This window comes from Onychostruthus taczanowskii, unplaced genomic scaffold (genome assembly GCF_017590055.1).
Source record: "Onychostruthus taczanowskii isolate IOZ18803 unplaced genomic scaffold, ASM1759005v1 scaffold50, whole genome shotgun sequence".
Taxonomy (NCBI): Eukaryota; Metazoa; Chordata; class Aves; order Passeriformes; family Passeridae; genus Onychostruthus; species Onychostruthus taczanowskii.
Window position 1 is genome coordinate 3022526 of NW_024502569.1, and position 19468 is coordinate 3041993.

The 19468-nt window shown below is 39.7% G+C and overlaps 1 long non-coding RNA gene across 1 annotated transcript in view; it reads right to left on the minus strand.

Moving 5' to 3' along the window:
- LOC121342007 overlaps positions 1 to 19468 on the minus strand; it is a 74513-nt gene that overhangs the window by 30579 nt on the left and 24466 nt on the right. The gene's annotated exons all lie outside the window — the stretch shown is intronic.

The window sequence follows — 19468 nt, forward strand, 5'->3', positions numbered from 1 at the left end:
CACAGCGCTCTAGGATGCGTGAAACCTTCCTGACAGCTCAGCGGATGCATCAGGGTGATTAATGTTGCATGCTGCTACCTGAGAACATCTGCAGAGAGACAGGGAGATGCCTCATCTGTCCCTTTCAAACAAATATCATCTAGACAAGGAAGAGGTTCGTGTATTTTAGACAACTCCTTATGCCGGGGCAGTCCCACACCAATCCTATAAAGACCTCCTACAGAAACAGCTTTGCATTAAAAAAATGTATATTAACTTCCCTCTTATTCTAGCTCACAGGATGCCTGAGAATCTTAAATAGCAGCACGTGACCCAAGCAAGGAGAATACAGCACCAGTTCAGAGTAAACCTGGGCAAAGCAGTTACACAAAAATTTAACTTCTCAGATCTTCACTGGGTAAATGATGAGGAAAATTCTGTTTATCTCCTCATATTTTCTGCTCCTTATATTTGAAATGAGGCAGAGTTACGCAGTATTGTATCTAATCCCAATTCTTTCTATGCAACAAGCAAGGAATTTTAAAACTATTTTAAAATCTGAAATAGCACTGGGCACTCCACAAACATAAGGATTCCAAATTTTGGCCCAAGACTATACAGTCTACTTTTAACCACACTTGAAACAAGTGAGAAACGCTACTTGGAAGCAGCTAGCACACAGCTAAACTCTCATCTCTGCACAGTGCTCAGGAAAGCACTGTTTAGGAAATCATGGTTTGGAGGCACCTACACTGAGCTGACCCTGAGCAAACACACTCAGTCCAGTGTACCTGGGGTAAATCTCTTAGAGGGTCTCGACATAGATTTTTCCATTAGTCTCTCAAGAAAGAGGACTGGATCACCTCTCTGATGAACACAGGCTGAGAGAGCTGGGGTCATTCCGTCTGGGGAAGAGAAGGTTCTGGGGAAGAGAAGGTTCTGGGGACACCCTACAGCATCCTTTCAGTAACTAAAGGGGGCCTACAAGAAAGAGGGGCTTTTTCCAAGGGCATGTGTTGATAGGACAAGAGGGAACAGCTTTAACCTGAAAACCATTGTAATGATGGGGCCCTGCTCTCCTGGAGATGGCTGAACACTGCCTGCCCATGGGGAGCAGTGAATTAATTCCTTGTTCCCAGCTTTTACTCTTCCAATTCTCTCCCTGATCCCAGTGGTGGGAGACTGAGTGACTGGGGTTAAACACCACAATGCTCCAAGTGATTACAAGCCAACAGTGTTCTGATTTCTACATTATTTCTACAACTTGGTCAAGTTCAATAGCGACTGCATCAGAGGCTCTTGTAAATTCAGGGTTGCTCCAGGAACAGAAACAACAGAGATTATGGAGCAAAAGACATGATTTCAGAAAGAAAGAAGAATGCACCAGGCAAAGAAGACAAGTGAGGGAACAACACGTGGCAGATGTTGGCCATGTGGCTCACTCTCAGGTACACTGGAGGTGCCAGTAGAAGGTCTCTAGTAAAACTGTTAGCTCTATTGGCTCTATTAACCTAGATGAATCCCCAAGACTCTCTTGGGAGGTCATGAATCTTTGGAAACTGTGCAGACAGAGGCTGGAAAGAAGAGGAGCTATCAACACCAGACAAATAAGACTCCTTGCCTTGAAGAATATGAGTACTGGTTTGGGGACCTGTAAAAGCTTTATCATGATCTCTGGGAAATCCCTGTCTTAATCACGATTAGACTAAAGCTTTATTACCTGGGAAATTGCTTCTCCCTCTCAGATCAAGATTTTTGTCTTAATGCCTTTTTACTGCTGTGTTGCTGACACAGGAACTTGGCTTTTTTTTTTTTAACTACCATTTCATATTATAATACTTCTTAACATTTGTATTATTATTATTACTACTTATCTATGTCATTATTGTTAAAGTAGAAAATGAAAAAATTCATTAAGAAAATCACAGTAATTAAACTTGTACATGAAATAGAAGACTTTTAACAATTCACTGCACTTCCATATGCAGTCTGTTGCCACAGTTTATAAGAGCAGAGAATGACAGCAGGCATCTAACTTTCCTGGAAACATTAGCCATGAACTATAAGCTGCTATAAGTTTTCAGAGACTAGAAAGGGGAAGGCTATCTTTTCTTATACCTCACATCCATTTCTTGGAACTGAGGTTCAACTTTATCAGGGCCACACTGTAACTTTTTTCAGTCTAAGCAGAGTTTCATTCTTCAGGCGGTCCCATTACATTTATTTATGGAGTAATGTCTTGTTGAATGCACTGTTGGCTGGGTCTGACTGCACAGATAAATAAGTTGCCTCATACAGCTTCAAATGTCACTGTCACACAATGGAAAACATCCCAGGTAAGAGAGATGTACTATGACCAACACATTGAGAACTTTTACTCCCCTTCAGCTGATTGATTGAATAATTATATCCATGAAATGGGATGATTTACACCACTGCACTGCCTCTTGGCTAGAATAAGCTTTTGCCAGTCAGATGGTCCTGAAGAATCACTGCTTGTGGAATAAATCTGATGTAATTTGATACACAGCATGACACACAATCAAGATGAAATGATCCTTAGATAATTCTTCCATGTGCAATCATCTCGGGAAGACAATTTTAATAATGATATTTTCTTTTTTATTAAGTTCTTTGGACTATTTTTTCAGATAATGAACAATTACATCCAGGAGAAGAAGTTATTGTCAAGTTAATATTTTATTAATTCTTTACCTGGGGGCAGTATCCTAAAGCACAGAAGACAGCTCTCACTGAAATACTCAATACTGAAGGCCTTTTCCAGTCTAGATTTCCACAGTGCCTCCTTATTATTATAAATACTAATTTCCCACTTTTAACAGTCCCAGCTTGGCTATGCCAGTGTTTCCCTTGTTTGTTTCTCCCTTTTCCTTCATCATTCACACTCCTCCATTTTTGCTTCCCTCTCAAAAAACAATAGTAAAGGGAAGTCTTAGGATTGGCAAGCATGAATATAAACATATAACAGCGTTTTAAAAACATGTGAATCTTCCAGTCTCAAAGCATCATGCCTGCTCAACAATAGGAATAATCCATGTCCAGGACTGAGCTGATGAGCTACCAGTGGAACATATTCCAGCCTGATCAATCAAATGTTCCACTTCCCCAGTAGTGATTAGGATGAAATAGCACCGAGAAAAAGCCTAGTCCCTGTGTTGTCAAAGTTGCAAATTTTAAAAAAAGCACAGGTTTTTGCTTCATGTCTATACTTTTTTTCTGAAGTAAAGGCACATTGATGTCAGTGTTGCCAAGAGTAAAAACTTCCATGTGACATTCAGAAACTGGTTCTGGAACAATTTAATTTCATCTTTTATGGCATGCTTCTCCCAAACAAGCTCTTCATGGAGGTGGGATTAGTGATTAAGAGATGTGGAGGGTGGAACACATGTGTTTGTGAAAACTTGAATTAATGTGATTATGCTAAGCAGAACATATTCTGGGCATCAGTGGTTTGCAAAGATTTAAGGAAATGTGCCCCAAGCATAGAATATCTTCTCTGGAAAATAAAGCATGATATTCAGAGAAGGCTGGGATAAAGAGGTATTTTATGGGCAAGCAGAAATCAACTGTCACTTTATATAAAACACCTTCCCTTTGTTCTGCTCTTTTAATCTCCACCATAATAAAACAATTATAATAAATTTATGGTTTTGAAGAATCATTAGTCCATTTTTTTTCCTCATTGGAAAAAAAAAATAAAGGAAACAAAAAAAAATATATAACACAAGCAGATAATAATTTGATCAATGCATAAGAAGTACATTGGGCATGAATACTATCAGTCACTACTCATTCTAATGCTCCACTATCAGGTCTAGTTCTCTGAAGGGATTGTTACTTAGAGGAACAATCCCAAAATATTTTTCCAAGTCCATGAAATGTCACTGTTTTGATGTTACAATTCGACAGGTTTCATGAAGCATGAACTTCGCCAGAAGGGCAAACAGTCTGTGATGCCAATAATTCTGATTGCTTCAGAAAATACCTACACCCAGACCTGTGCACAAGGGTTTCCCCAGTGAGGTAAGTCATGCATTTTTTATTATTACACACGTGATCACAACTGGATTTTGCTTATGCCTGTTGCTTAGCTTGTTCTCAACCACACCACAAGTCCTGCAAGCATATCTTATATGCTATACAGTGACACATTACTGCATTTTAGTGCTGTAGCATGGTGATCTGTTGTGACACACCAGCAGAGCAAAAAGTAGGATGGGTCATTTGCAGGGTAACGTGGCTTTTAAGAAACCAAGCTGTTGAAATTGTTTCACTTCGTGGTGCCTCTAAATGCCATAGCTACCTTTCATGTCTTACACAAGCAATCCCTCTCACAGTGCTCCAAGGCATTTCTGCACAGTGGAGACTACTCCAAGCACAAAGCAAATGTTCAATGATTCATAATCTTTTGTCTTCAGAAAATAGACAAAAATATCTCTTCACCTTGGCCACAGGATGACCAAGTATACACATGAACAAACTCTATCTACTGGTTTGGTTTTAAAGCCCGAGTCAAAGCAACTACAAGAGACAAGGTATTCCCAAATGATAAAAATTTGCATCTAGGTAACTCTAACAGCAAACAGCTGTACAGATGTAAGTGTGCTTATTTGCGTTGCTTTGTTCCACTACAGAATTTATAGAATTCAAAACTGTATTCTAGATATATTTGGTTCTGAGAAGAACATATCCACCCTTTCTGTGCACAGCAGCACTTGGAGAACTGTTGTTCAGTAATGCATAAATTTCACATGCAGAATCCCACACAGGCAACAGCAGAAATAACCTGCACTATCTGCACTGGCAAGAGGCTGCCTTCAGAAAAAAAAACAAAACAACTTACCCAAGCATTTGTGCACAAAGAATAGAAGACAGCTACAAGTTTTCGTTAAGACAAACAACTTTGACCAAAAATATTTGTCATTCTTTTTTATAATGAGAATTACAAATATGGATGTCTACTGGAGATGTGGTACAATAGAGAATTCTGAATAATTTCTTTATTGAGAAAATAAAATTAGGCAATTAGACCAAACTACACTAGCACCACTGAAAAGCTGAGTAATTTTCATAACACAATTGATTTCTTACCACATGGTGCCATTTAAGGGATTAGAACAACTCACCAGGGTAATATCAAACTTGATTAGAAGCCAAGGGACCTGATTGTTATCTCCATTAAGCCAGACAAAACATAATTGACACCAGCAACTCTCAATTTTCACCAGTGTAACTAAAAGGAAAGTCAAGCAGAGTATCTTTCACATGAGTAAGTCATTTTCATATCTTTGAGTGATTAATAGTGATTGTTTCAACCCCCTTGAAAATATCAAAGACAGTGTTTCTGGTATTTTCACAGCTAGGTGTGCTGATATAACATGGGTCTGAGTGTCTTCATATAAAGAACAATTCACACAGCAAACAAAAGGAATATCTTATGTAAACTTGGAGAAAACCTTTAACATGCTCAGCATGCCAAGACCTTTGCCCCTGCACAAGTAAACATATAAAGATAATGGGATGAAATTTTCCAGATACTGAGGTACACAGGGGAGGAAGTAAGATCTGGGAAGCTTTTCAAGATCTCCTGAGATAGGTGTCACAAATCACAGTCAACAGATACTTCAGGGCTGGATTCATCTGAACTCAGACATCTACATTGCAGGTAAATACACACAAGGTTGTGGCTAAACTACCTCTGTCCATAGTGGTTAAAAAAGTAACTTAGTAACAGGAGGATTTATCTGAGAGAAAAACCGTCATATATATGAATGTGACCCCAAAATTATTTCTCCTCTTGGGATAGAGGAGAGGGACTTCAACCAGAAACCTCAGAATTGTATTTAAATTTGAAAACAGAAGGAGCCAGCATCAACTGAAATGTGGATGAGGTATAATATGCATTGAAGATGAGGTAATCTGGGGTTATTCACCTCTGCTGGTGAGATGCTGCAAAGAACCCTTGCAGAGCAGATGTTCCCTGCAGAAATAATGAGTGTCCATAAAAAACAAACAGCATGTCATTACTTCTCAGCCTGTCTTCCAATTTTCTTTGCTCACCACTAATATACCTGCCAGCCTACCTTCTCCATTTTCTAAAAACTTATTTTCCTTTTTATTCTAGTTTATTTTTTGTCATCTACTGAATATCACAAATGAAAGGTAGGTAACAAATTTATTTACCTATATGAATATACCTTTACGACTTCAAACATTGACAGATGATTTGGTTAAAAGACAAACTTTCATGAAAAACTTTGTCTAAATTTATACTCTGTAAGAGTAGTACAAATGTTCATACCATTTTAATTATATTTCAGTCAAGGCTTTCTCTAAACAAATAAACATCTATAATTCACACCTTGGAGAGGTTGAATACCACTTGAAAGGATGACTGTAAACTGAAGTAAAACTGTTTAGCCAATTTTCCTCCTCTGCGCTGAGTAAGCCCCCAGAAGGAAAACCACCTGCCCATGAAATCCAGAATGATTCAATTCTTCCAATGAGAAGCACTATGAGAAACAGCTCTGCTGCTCCAGGCAGTTTAAAGCTAGCAGCATCCAAGGGCCCAGCTGAGGAAAGTCCCAGTCTCTGCTTCCCTGGAAGCAGAGAGGCTGGCACATTGAACACCCTTCCCAAAAAAGGGGCTGAAATCAACAAGCTGTGCCCTCCACTGGACAACCAAAAACCCCAGCTTTGGTCCTGCACTGAGCACAGGCCTGGCCCCTTTGGCTGAGAAGCCAAATTTCTCTGCAGTAGGTGACGTGTCCAGGGGAAATCTTTCTAGGAAATATTAATGGTAAAAGGGTAAGTATTTCATGCATCAGCCTATGGAAAATGGACCTAAGAGACACCTGTGTGTTACTTTCATTAGTGTCCTTGTCCTCTGCAGCTTATGGCTTGGCAGAGGGGGTTGGTGTCTTGCATGCAATTTTTGTCCTTCTTGGATCAATATATGCCCAATATATGAGTGTTACATAGGAAAAAAAAAAAGAAAGAAAATCACATTTCAATCAAGATATTAGCAGCTAAAAAAGCTATTACAGCAACTGGAAGCCATGAAGATTTAATCTGCTCTGACCATGCTCTGTCCTTCCACTTCTGCTGCTGATTAAAGATCAGAGGCACCATCTTCACAGAATAACAGAATGAAATCCCTCAGGAAGTCATATTGCTTCCCCTGTAGGAATAGACAGAAATTTTTTCCAGAACCATGACTCCCTGCTGGTTAATTACCTCTAGCTAGTGAGGCACAATAGCAGAACTTTTAACTTCTTTTATTATATTTCTCCTGGCCAAACTGGCTGCGAACCATGCCCTGAAAATCAGCAGCACCAGAAAGCAGGAGGAATGGACACCTAGCTGATCCTGGACTCAATGAGCCATCCCAACCAAATTTCCACATATGCTATGATGCCAACCAGGAAACCTCCATGCTGGCAAGTTCAGGAGCAAATCTCCTTATTTTCTCAGCTGGTTTTCATTTCTGATGCCACAGTGATGATTGCACTTGATACAGCAGTGGCACCTCTGCTGTCACATGCTGCTGTTGCTAGCGTAGCAACGCACAATCAGTGTGAGGCTAGAAAATCTCCTGAGCTGTGCAGTTCAACAAAACAGCAGGTCCTTTGGATACCACCTATAACTGTAAGTGAGCAATTTCAGTAATGGTTTTGTCAGTCCTTCCTAGAAGCACTACCAATGGGCCACAAATAACAAAATGAAGTTCAGCTGCTAAAAGAAGAACACAACAATCTGTTGAAGGAAGGGAAGGGAAATTATTGTCATAAAACATTTGCATGGCCTTGTGAATTCTGCACTTCACTGAGCACAGATCACACCTTGCCCTGCCCTAAAATTCTTGCTGTTGCTAAGACAACTCCATCAATGTAAAAGAAGCAGTGCAGACTCCAGCGGTGAGACCTCCATAGGGGATGGATTGGCTACTAGGCTTTGCTAGAAGACAGAAGGTGTGTTGGTGCAAAGGGCAGGATGGCTGTTGTGGCTCTGGAAGACTGTCTGACACACGAACTCAACCAAGAGCACACACAATGGGCATACAGTGGGAATATCCCAATAAACAGCAGGGGCTCCTTGTTCCCAGAAATGCCACTGTTTCCTTGATGGAGTCAGGCTCTAAGGAACAACACTGGAGCTCCTAGGAGCACCACCAGGAATTCCAATAGCAATATCTCCTACCCAGACCGTCTATGTCTTCTCATTTCTGCCTGGTGTATTCCAACAGCTATGTACCTGCCTAAGCTGGGAGTTACTGAGCCTTTAGGGAAAGCTTTTCCCTCCAGCACTGGGCTTGAGGCCTTGTCCCAGGGTAAGACAAAAATGACACATAGCAAGCACATGCAGATAAAGGAGATCACTAAGTGTTCATAGTACAAGTTCATGAAACCTATTTGGAAAGCCCTTTGCAGGAACAAAATCCCATGCTATGAAATGATCCACAATCTGGCTCTCCCCATCAGTTTATTCTAGGTGTTTCATACCACATTTGCATAGAGGCTCGCCTTTACTGGATGCTGGACAATTTGCAGACCATCTTTCAGAGACTATTACTTGGATTATCCATCTGAAAGTGAAAATGTCAAAAATCCTACAGTGTCAACATCCTACAGTGTATCACAGGAAATTGCATCAGTGAAGTTAATAATTTAATGTTTTCTGGAGGAAAATATCCTTGAGGGAAGCACACAGAAGTGCACACCTGACAGAGCTCATCTAGACTGCTTTCAGATGCTTCAGTGCTTAACATAACACCCCTGACTGGCATTCCTATATAAAATTTATTATTTTAGGTATAGAAGAAAAAGCAGATTTAAGCTTGGCAAACAGAACACGTTACAAGAAGGCAATCCTCTTGTATCCTCTCAGGCATTCACAGCCTAAAGCAATGAACTGCAAGTACTAAGGGAGTGAAACCTGACAGCTTGTTTACATTGTAAGGTTCATATGCATCCATATCTTTGCACAGACAAAAAACATACTGTATCTTAAAAGAACTCTTCCCAACAAGGAAATGCAAATCAAGCATTTGTCTCTTCTCTATCTCCACTTTGAAAGACACTTTGGAAAGGTTTTCATTTCACTTCCAGAGATCTCTGATGATGCACCTTTGTGGGAAGAGAATTCCAGCAGCATATACATTCTTAAGTCCTACCACTGGGGGCTTGGTCGTGTTCACTGAGGTGACTGGTAGGTACCTGCTGTGCTTGCTTGCATTACACCACACCTCCCTCACAGTCCTAGTCATTCCACCTAGGAAATTCTCCTATTTCACTACAGCATTTCTAACACAGCAGCAAAAACTTGTGCACTACTACCAGGATTGGGACATGCCAGACACATGTCTGATTTGTATGTTCTAGGGTTTAAGACTTCCTATTCTTCTCCCTGCTCACATATTTCACATGGCTCAATTAAATGACAGAATGGGATACTCCCAAATATTTCTTTCTCACTGAAAAAGAGACAACTACTTAAAGCATGTTGTTACACTAGCCACATTTCTTCACAAAAAATGAATACCTATAATTACAATATCTGTGAAATATATGTCAAACACAGGAAAAATAAGCACTCCAACATTTTGAGGAAAAAATTGTAACCTGTATTATCCACGTTCAGCCTAAAAATGCTGGATCTTGTCCCAGTCTCAGAAATAAAATATACCCAGCAGTAATTTAAAAACAAATGAATCTGATTATAATCTTACCATACTGTAGCTTTTGCATTCCTCAGCTATGTGGCAAACACATGGAAAAATCCCATTACATGCACCAGGAGACAAATGTTTAAGGTATCTCTGCAGACATCAGTTATCTTTACACTTAGATATTTCTGGCCTTGGAGCTTGAGCCCTATTACATTACATCTGTGAAATACGTGGCTATTCATTCATAACGCATTTTGACAGCGGCAGCGGAGCCGCTGATCAAAAACACTGCTGGGCTTGTGGGTTTGCCTTCACATTCAGATGGCGGCAGCCCTGGCTTCCTTTTCACCTGATGTCATTTGTGAGGGTTTGAAAGCTTGTCCACGAGGAGCTGAGCAGCTGGAGGCAGTGGTGGGGACACACACCTGGAGTGAGCCAGAGCCTGGTGGAAGGCTATACATAATGCCAAAATCCCCTCCAACACCTGAGAGGGGGCAGAGACCATCCCAGTTCACAGCAGCTCCCTAACAGTTGGGCAGATCCCTCCTGTAACAAGCCAGGCAGAAATGAGAAGGGATAATTGATCTAAGGAAGAGATGTTGCTGCTGGACCTCCTGATAAGGGAGCTCCCAGTAATGTTCCTTATGGCATGTGTCAGCCAAAAACAGTGGCATTTCTGGGAACCAGGAGCCCCTACTATATTTTTTGGGATACTCACACTATTTTCTTCAGATCATTCCCTGCCTTCTTGTAGCTTGTTGGGCTGTGGTTACCCCTGATGGGCAGGTGTGGAACACGGGGTGTGAGAGAATTGTGCTATCATTTGCCCTCAGCTAGAAACCACAGGTTTCCCTCTCACTGAATGACATGAAACTCTGCCAATTGGCTCTTTCTCCATAAGTTACCAAGATGCCTTTATATTACTTGTATATAGCCCTATTGATTTTTTCAGTACTTAAATGCTTTAAGAAAATCAATGTTTCAGCAAATAGAGTGGAGCAGAAGTATCATAGAATCCCATTTGCCATTCCAGCATCAGAGATCATGGTTAAATTAAAGGAAATAACTTGTACGATGTGGGATGATGGATTTAGAGAAAAACTGCAGAAGACACAGAAAATGGGAGAGTGGAGAGACATGAAATTAAAAACAAAATAGAAAAAGATACACTGAAGATAAAGATAGCGGCTGTGGATATGACTTAGTTAATTTTAGCAATCCAAAACTTAGTTGTCTAGTCGAAGATAATCATTTTACCTCTCTGCATGTAGTGAATAGAGAGCAGGAGCCATCTCCACAGAGGATTCAGCCTAAGGTAGGACAATGCATCACACATTCCTTCAACTATCCCAAAGTCTACACTCAGAGGGGATGCATAATTTTTGTGTTTTAACAGCACTGGAGTTGATAAAGGATCATACATCATTTTGAGTGTTGTACCTATTTAGTAGAAGGCCCTCTAATGCAACATGTTTTGTTTTGACGAGAAGAATAATTTGGTTTTCTTGGAAACAATCTGACATTTCTTCTGTCAGAGGAAAGATTTCCTTACAATTGCTTATCAGCAGGTCCTGGTCTGAATATTCAAATAATTTATGAGCACAAAACCTATTTATTTGTTGTATTTTATTGATAATGGGCCAAACTTATCAGTAGTACAATCCCATGTATTGCCATTCACTTCTAACTTTCTACATATGCTTACACAGCAGGGAATTAGGCCAGATACAGTCAAATGCTTCATTATTAGTCAGGTCAGACAATAAATCAGATCTTCTGTTTGCAAAGTACTGCAATTTGTGTCTAATGACTGGAAGAATTGGTATATACAGTAATTACCAAAACTGGAAAGCAATTATCTCCTAATGTGCAAAACCTCATCTAAAATTTGAACTTCAAAAGAGAAAAAAGAATGGCAGGTGTAAAGGCTTCATGCCTACTACATCCTTCTCACACATACCATGAATTTTGGCATATTTTATACATGAAGACATTCCATTTTCCCAAGACCCTGAACATTTCTGACACCTACCAACCACTCTGAATTTCCTCAGTGACCTTGCCAACTTTCAGTACACAACTAGTTTGCTAAGTTACCATCCTTTCTGCACTGCTCATAACACATGTTGTCAAAAAGACAAGAAATATGATCACATCTACAGCTTCTAATTAAAACACAAGCATTCTAAATAATTTGCCTAAAGTGTCAGTCACAAAGTAGGACAAACCTTTATAGCCAGGCTTCAAAAAAACTAATTAATTGTCTCCCCTCTGCATTTTAAGTGATGAGTCTACTGCACATATCTGCAAGTGACCTATTATTTCCCAAAAAACAATCACAGCCCAAGGAAAGTCCCCAAAGACAAATCACACATGGGATGTCTAATGCAGCTCTTTCAGGATTAGAACAAACACCCCAGACTGAGATTTTCTGACTATGAAATAGGTAAGCTTTCACAATTTTACCCAAGTTTGTTTCCCTTACATTCCAAGAAATTCCTTATTCACTGCTGAGTTGCAGCACATGAACCTCCAGAAAGATGAGCCTTCCCTCATGGGAAGTTAGGTGTGGGATCATATTTTTGTTTTTAACAGAGCCCTAGTTTCAATTTCAATACAACTGTTTGTTTCTTGTGAAATGACTAACATTAATCACCTAAAGCGAGTTGGCTGAAGTGGGGTAAGAACACTTAGATGTTTATAACTATTTTTATTTTACAATCTCTTCTTTAGTTTGTACATCTGACAAAGAGCGGAGGACACAGAAAGCTTGCTGAAAAATATGGATTACTGCCCTACCAGTGCAAGTCCAAAAACAAAGCATGGGCTGCACATAAACATTACTTTACAATAAGGCAGTGTAATTTCTGGAGGTACCCATTAGACTATGTGGAATTGAGTTGCTGTCTGCAAGGTGCACACCTCCTGTATTACTTACTATTTGGTTTCTGCTGAAGATGCTCCTTGGGGCAGACTCTTGCTCTGTTCATCAGAAGCCTTCAAAAGATATCAAAATGGGAAAAAAATTCACTCTAGGTCAATAGGAAAGTTCTTTGAATCATAAATAACTATTAAAATGACAGTATGTTTTTTTTACACAAGCACCAGTCTAGATTACATTTGAACTACCTTTTATATTAATTTCTATTTTCTAACATAGATTTTATATTTATTTCATTATCTGAGAGGCAGCTTGCACTTCAGCACAAGCTTTGGGCCAGTGCAGTGCTGGGAGAACGGAACACTCTGTGAGCAGCTTTCAAACGTGGATGCAGTGTTTCTGTGACAGGATGAAGTTCTGGGCTTTAAAAGTCAGAGAAAATGAAATTTTCAGCTCAGAGGATGAGTGACTCCAAAACACTAAAGGATGCAATCTTAAGACCTGTTGACAGCTTAAGTGCTGCGTGCCATGGAGAGTGTAGGTAAATAACACTTTCTAATTTCTCAGAATTGTTTTGATGGGAGAATTACACATGCTTTGGAAATTCTAGTGGCCATGAAAATCTTTGTATAACCTCTCTTAGGACAGTACAGAGAAAAAACAATATTAGATTAAATACTCATAAAATATTCTAAGAGCACAATAAATAAAGTAATCTCTTACACTGCTGGGTATACTTTTCTTTACTCATTTGTTTAGATGAGTAGTGATGAAAATTGACTATTTCCTCAAAAAAGCATTCTGAAAATTTAACAAATGAAAAGTTAGATTTTAGTATGCAGTTAGATGTTTTCTCTCTTTATCTTACTGTTTGCAGTTAGATTTCTTTACTACATACTTTTCCTGAATCTTGCTAAACAAATATTCATGCTCAAGACAGGGGTGAGAGGAAGCACATATTTGACTGATATCCCAGAAGAAGGCAATTTGGGCTGTGAAAATGTGAAAATCTGATTAGACTGATCTTTCCCCATCCAAAAAAAAAATCCATTTATAAATCAAAGTTACTATATAATTTGGTTACAGGTATTCAATGGAAAAAACAATACTCATTGTAAGTTACATATTTCCATTTATATTTAAAAAACTATTGATTCTGAGGTATGAGGAGGGTATCTCTCTGTGCTTCATTATTCCAGGTGACACATGACAAATTATGTTTTTCCATGGACTTTCACAGAGTCTCTTTCAGAGAAGACTCTTCCTTCAGTGCTCAGCTGTTAATCCAGTTTTTTTACTGGAAGAAATGCTCTAGCAGAAGATGGAAAAAGTGCCTGTGAGCATGTTAATCATGGAGTGATTGATGCTGCCATTACAAGGAAAGGTTAGACAACCTCCTCAGCAGTTTTCACCACTATTTACAATGCAGTGCCAGTCATCCAAACTAAGGACTGATCAATGCATGGACTTCAAATTAATTCAACAAGAGTCCTCTGAATGTAATGGCAAGTCTGATAGCATTTATCTATTTTTATTTCCCCTCCCTCTTTCAGCACATTGGTAAGTATGAAGATATCTGAAACATGAAATTTTACAAAGAGATTAACTTATTAGAGAGTGTCCAAAGGAGGGCAATGAAGATGGTGGAGGGTCTGAAGGGGAGATCTCTTGAGGACCTGCTGAGGTAACTTGGTCTGTTCAGCCCAGAGCAGAGGAGACTGAGGGGAGAGCTTATTGCAGCCAGCAACTTCCTCAGGGAGGAAGAAAGGGAGCAGGCACTGAGCTCTGCTCTGTGGTGCCAGTGACAGGACTCGAGGGAATGATCTGAGGCTGTGTCAGGGGAGGTTTAGGTTGGATATCAGAAAAAGGTTCTTCACCCCGAGGGTGTTTGGGCACTGGCACAGGCTCCCCAGGGAAGTGGTCACAGCACCAGCCTGACAGAGCTCAAGTGCTTGAATGTTGTATCATGCTTTTTGTTTTATCAGTGGGTCTATGGTTTGATTTGTGATTTGGTAGTTTTCCTTGGTGCTGGTTTTTTCTTTTGTCTCCACCCTTTTCCCAGAAATGTCGTCAGCTAGTTTCTAGTTTCTATTTCTCCAAATTTTACCCATTTCCTAAAACTGTTTTTCTTCCTTGGAAATTTATTGGTTCGCTCCTGTTATTCCTCGCCTGGGTTTTTACTCCCAACTCTCCTGATTTGTTGGAAGTTGGGTCTGCCCCTGCCTTTCCCCTGAGATATAAGTCTTTGTTGGCCCCTTAATTGGGGCCCAGGAAGAAAGAGGGGAAGAAACACCATCAAATAAAGTTTCCCTGGGACCCGTGTGCGCTGCCTGTGTTTTATACTGCGCCGAATTGACTGACAACTGGGATTCAATGGAGCTCCAGGGGGAAAAACTGCCGCCCCCCACTCTCAACATCAGCTAGCGGGGGAAGAGAAGCAGCACTTGAACAACACTATCAGGCACGTGGTGTGACTCTTGGGGATGGTGCTGTGGAGGGCCAGGAGCTGAATTCGATGATCCTTGTGGGTTCTTTCAAACTTGACATATTCTGTGACTCATGGTCAGACTACCAAAGAGAACTTCTTGCTCTGGCTCCCTACACACACCCTTTCTCATACTGGCATCAGCTGCTACAAAACCCAGTTAAGAAAGCAGACAAAAAGGCAGCAGCCAAATTACAAAACAGGAAAAAATTTAAATTATCACCTCTACAATTTCTTCTGTGAAATAGTTTCACAGAATTCTTTCCTGCTGCATTGTTAACATGACTTCATGTATTTTTACTGAAAAATATACTACTAATGGGAGGACTATTGTGATGTGAATAGAAAAAGACAAAGTTTTTAGAACTTCTCTGAATGCACTTGTCTTCATAAAGTATTCGAATGTAAATACATCTATTGAATCAAAGAGCAAGCAACTACTTCTACATACTATACTTTCTTTAATAATTGGTTTGATTTCCATATATCTTTTTTTATTGTCAGCTATAAAAAAAAATCACACCTGAATACTAAGAAAATAAACAATTAAAGAAATTATCATTCTAATAAAATTCCTTCTTTTAAGTACAGGATTGCATCATTTAATTCATTTATGCAAATTTATTCAATAATTAGAAGGAACAGTATTAACATATCAGTATTTTAGTTCCTCTAAGTGATTTAACTGATATAACTAAGCACTGCTGCTTTTTATTAGACAATATAACAAGTCTGTTCTGCAGCAATATAGATCCTAAATATACCTGGGCAGTAGATGTCCCTTTCCATCTCCATTACTGATTTTATTAACATCAGTGTCATTGCTCTGAAGCAATAACCAATGGCCAGAGTTTTACCTGTTACATTTCTTTCCAGTATTGAACACATAATTTTCTAGTTAGCTGAAGACACAAACCTCCTTGTTCTCTAGCCTATCTTTTCCAGGTTAGTCCAACTACTTTCTTGAATAATACTTCTAAAACTAAACCAGCCAAACTGCTACCTGACGAGACATCTTTTGTGGTCATTTAAATGACCATAACTGAGTACTCCTGTGGTCTGAAAACTCTTTCCTTAGCTTTTCAAACCTGTTGTGAGAAGCTCTCCTTCTATAAACAAACACTAACAGAATTAGCAATGTACTGCTTTGCTAAAGGCTTACTGGAATTGCAAACCCATTAGGTGTTTTTCACCTGTAGTCTCAACCCAGCCAATCATTGCACAATTACTCAGTGTACATATTGCAGTGGTGTCTGAAGTGGGTCATGGTCATGTCAAGCATTCAGAGATCATGTAGGGTGAAAAGTACAGAGCCAGTTGCAGTTTATTTCCCTTTCACTTTATCATGGACAATGAGCCAACAATACAGCAATGAATTGCAAAGAAAGAGCTGCCAAATAGTCTCCTACACGAGATATTTAAAACTAAAATAAACAAAAAGGGAATCAGGTACATTTTCAACAACCATATGCAACAACGCACTCAGTTCAGGTACTTAATTTGGTGACAGAAGGATGGTATTTAAGTCATAACACAGCTCTCATGTGCTATGAAGTTTAAATGTTATCAGACTACATCCCTATCTTTAGCAGGTACCCTAACTTTAGCAGGTTTCCTGCTACCACTCTTTGAGCAGATCCCAGTGAATTTCCCTTTCTTCCAGTCATACAACCAACACACAATGTCAATGCCTCCAATCTCTTCTGAGACAGAAGGTGACATTTGCAAACCCTTCTGCCTTCTGTGTGGTTACCTGTGAGCAGCCTTGGTTGTATTCAATGCTATGTTCCCTTGCAACAAAGAACAGGACAGCCTTACAAAATGAAAGAATTTACACAAGAATGTGGGGGGAAAAGAACTAAAATAAAGCTTTCATATGCACCCTGGCTGCAAGTCCTGGTGCTCCCAGGTTTGGCACCTCCTGGGTAGCTTTTCTTTCTAGCTGACAGCCTCCTCTTCAATTTTAACTCTGATCCAGAGCTTCGCCATCCTGTTCTGGCACCATAAGAAAATGCCAGTCACTAATATGCCATTAAATCTTCAAAGAAATTCTCCTCACAGTTCCCTGTAATTCCTCCGTTTCAGGCCAGAAATGCTTACCATCCTTTACTTTTCACCTTCCCCATTTAACTTAACCCCTTAAGTTAACTTAACCCCTCCGTCCACTCCATTGCAGTGCAGGGAGAATAGAAAAAATGTCTCCCAAACATACTAGCAAAAGTAATCCCCATATTCAGCACCAGTGAATAGGAATCTTTCCCGGGGAAAGACCTTATTTGATTTTGCATTGTAGATTATGATGTCCTACCTATACATTTTAAAGCAAAGAAACGCTGCCAACTCTTTTTGTTTTTATTTACTGCTATGCACTATCCATTAAGGCAGAAACACTACTCCACTTACCTTTTGCAGCAGGCCATACAAATCCCTTTATCAGACAGCATATGATAGGCCACTTTGGCTTTCCGGTTCCCACTACTCCTCACAATAAATCCCAAAACATACTGCAGCCTTAAAAAACCCTTTCGCATTTCTTTTTTTTTCATGCACGAGGTGTAAGAATCACACAGAGAGAGCCAAAGACATGATTCTGCGTAGGGGCCTCCTCATTTGTATGCAGCAGACCAGACTCCCACCAGTTTGTACCTAAATGTCAGTTCTAATACGTAGTTATCACAGGAAGATAGCCAAGGTGATTTATCTTAATCATGAAGGCAAAATATTACTATGTTTCATGAGCAAAAAGGCACATTTTGACCTGCTTATTTTGAAATAGCTGAAACTATAAACATTTCTAATTTTTCAGCTGTTCTTTCATTTCAACAAGCTATGTGTTGCTGCTAAGGCCACCAGCACTTGAAAAAAAGGTTCTTTGGATACAGCTTCCTAGGAAAGCAGAATTTTTAGAAGTGCAATTTCTTGTTTCCTGTCAATCAGGAAATGTCCATAGATGGTTCATACAATCTTTTTGAAACTGAGGGTTGCAAATTATGCTCATGAGCACTGTTAGATACAACTTCTAGATCTCAAATTTTCACTGAACAAAGGGCCAAACTAACTCATACAATTAATATATTTTGCCATACCCTCATAAATAATTATCTGGTTACTACCAAAATTTTGAGGTCAGTGGGGAGAAACCTCTGTACTGACCCCCTTCCTGGAGCCAAGACACACCTCAGGAAAATACATCTCCAACTATTAATTCAACCATCGTCTTCAAAACCCAAAGTATGTTAATAAAAACTGCAAAGGAATTTAAAAAAAAAAAAATATATATATATATATATATCAAAAGGCCTCCCTATCAACTACTAAAACTGAGAATAATTAGGAACTTTGAATAACATTCTACAGTCTCACAGGATCTGTAGATCAATGCAGTAACAAACGTCCAAAAGCCCAAAGTGAATTTTAAAGAAAGATCATAGTTTGTCTGATAGCAAGGGGCTTCAAACCCTCCATCTCCTTCAAGAGTGTGGCTCCCAGCAAGAAGGAAAACTTTCCCAAGTGACGATAGCTTGCCTGAACTCACCAGAGAGCTGCTGTATCCTCACACAAACTTACCAACAACAGAATAGGCAACCAGCACTTCTTGTCTCTCATCACCATGACCTTCATCTGTCCAGTTCCCCTCCTAGAGCCAAAACTGCCTTATTTGAGCCAATCAAAGGAATCAGAGAATTGTTTCAGATGGAAAAGATCTTTAATATCATTGAGACCTACCATTAACACAGTTTTGCCAAATCCATCACTAAACCATGTCACCAAATACCACTCTACACATTTTTTAAATACCTCCAGGGATGGTGACTCCACCGGTTCCCCAGGCTGTCTGTTCCAAAGCTCAACAATCCTTTACAGGAAGCAACTTCTAACTTTCAATCTAAACCTCTTCTGGTACAACTTGAGGCCATTTCCTCTTGTCCTGTCACTTGTTACCTGGGAGAAGAGACCGACCCCCACCTGGCTACAGTCTCCTCTGCTGCAGAGAGTGATAAGATCCCACCCTCAGCCTCCTTTTCTCCAGGCTAAACACCCCCAGCTCCCTCAGTTGCTCCTCATCAAACTTGAGTTCCAGAACCTTCCCCAGCTCCATTGCCGTTCTCTGGACACATTCCAGTCATTTTGTTCTTATGGAGCATAAGCAGTGCTACTTCACGGTATGTAGAAAGGCTGCCATCAATGCTCAGACTTTGGAATAGGTCTTGGTTTAGCAATGCATTGCTCACACCTTCATTTTACCTTTATAAAAACAGCCTAACTAGGAACAAAGGCAATTCCCTTGAATCCAGTCCATAAGCTGTCCCCTTTGCCATTGCCTTTTGCTGAACAGCCATTCTGATTTTTATTGCAATCTTACAAAAAAGCACTTGCATGGATTTTTTCATACTTTTAACAGTAGTTCAGTCATTTAAATCCATGGTAAAAGAAA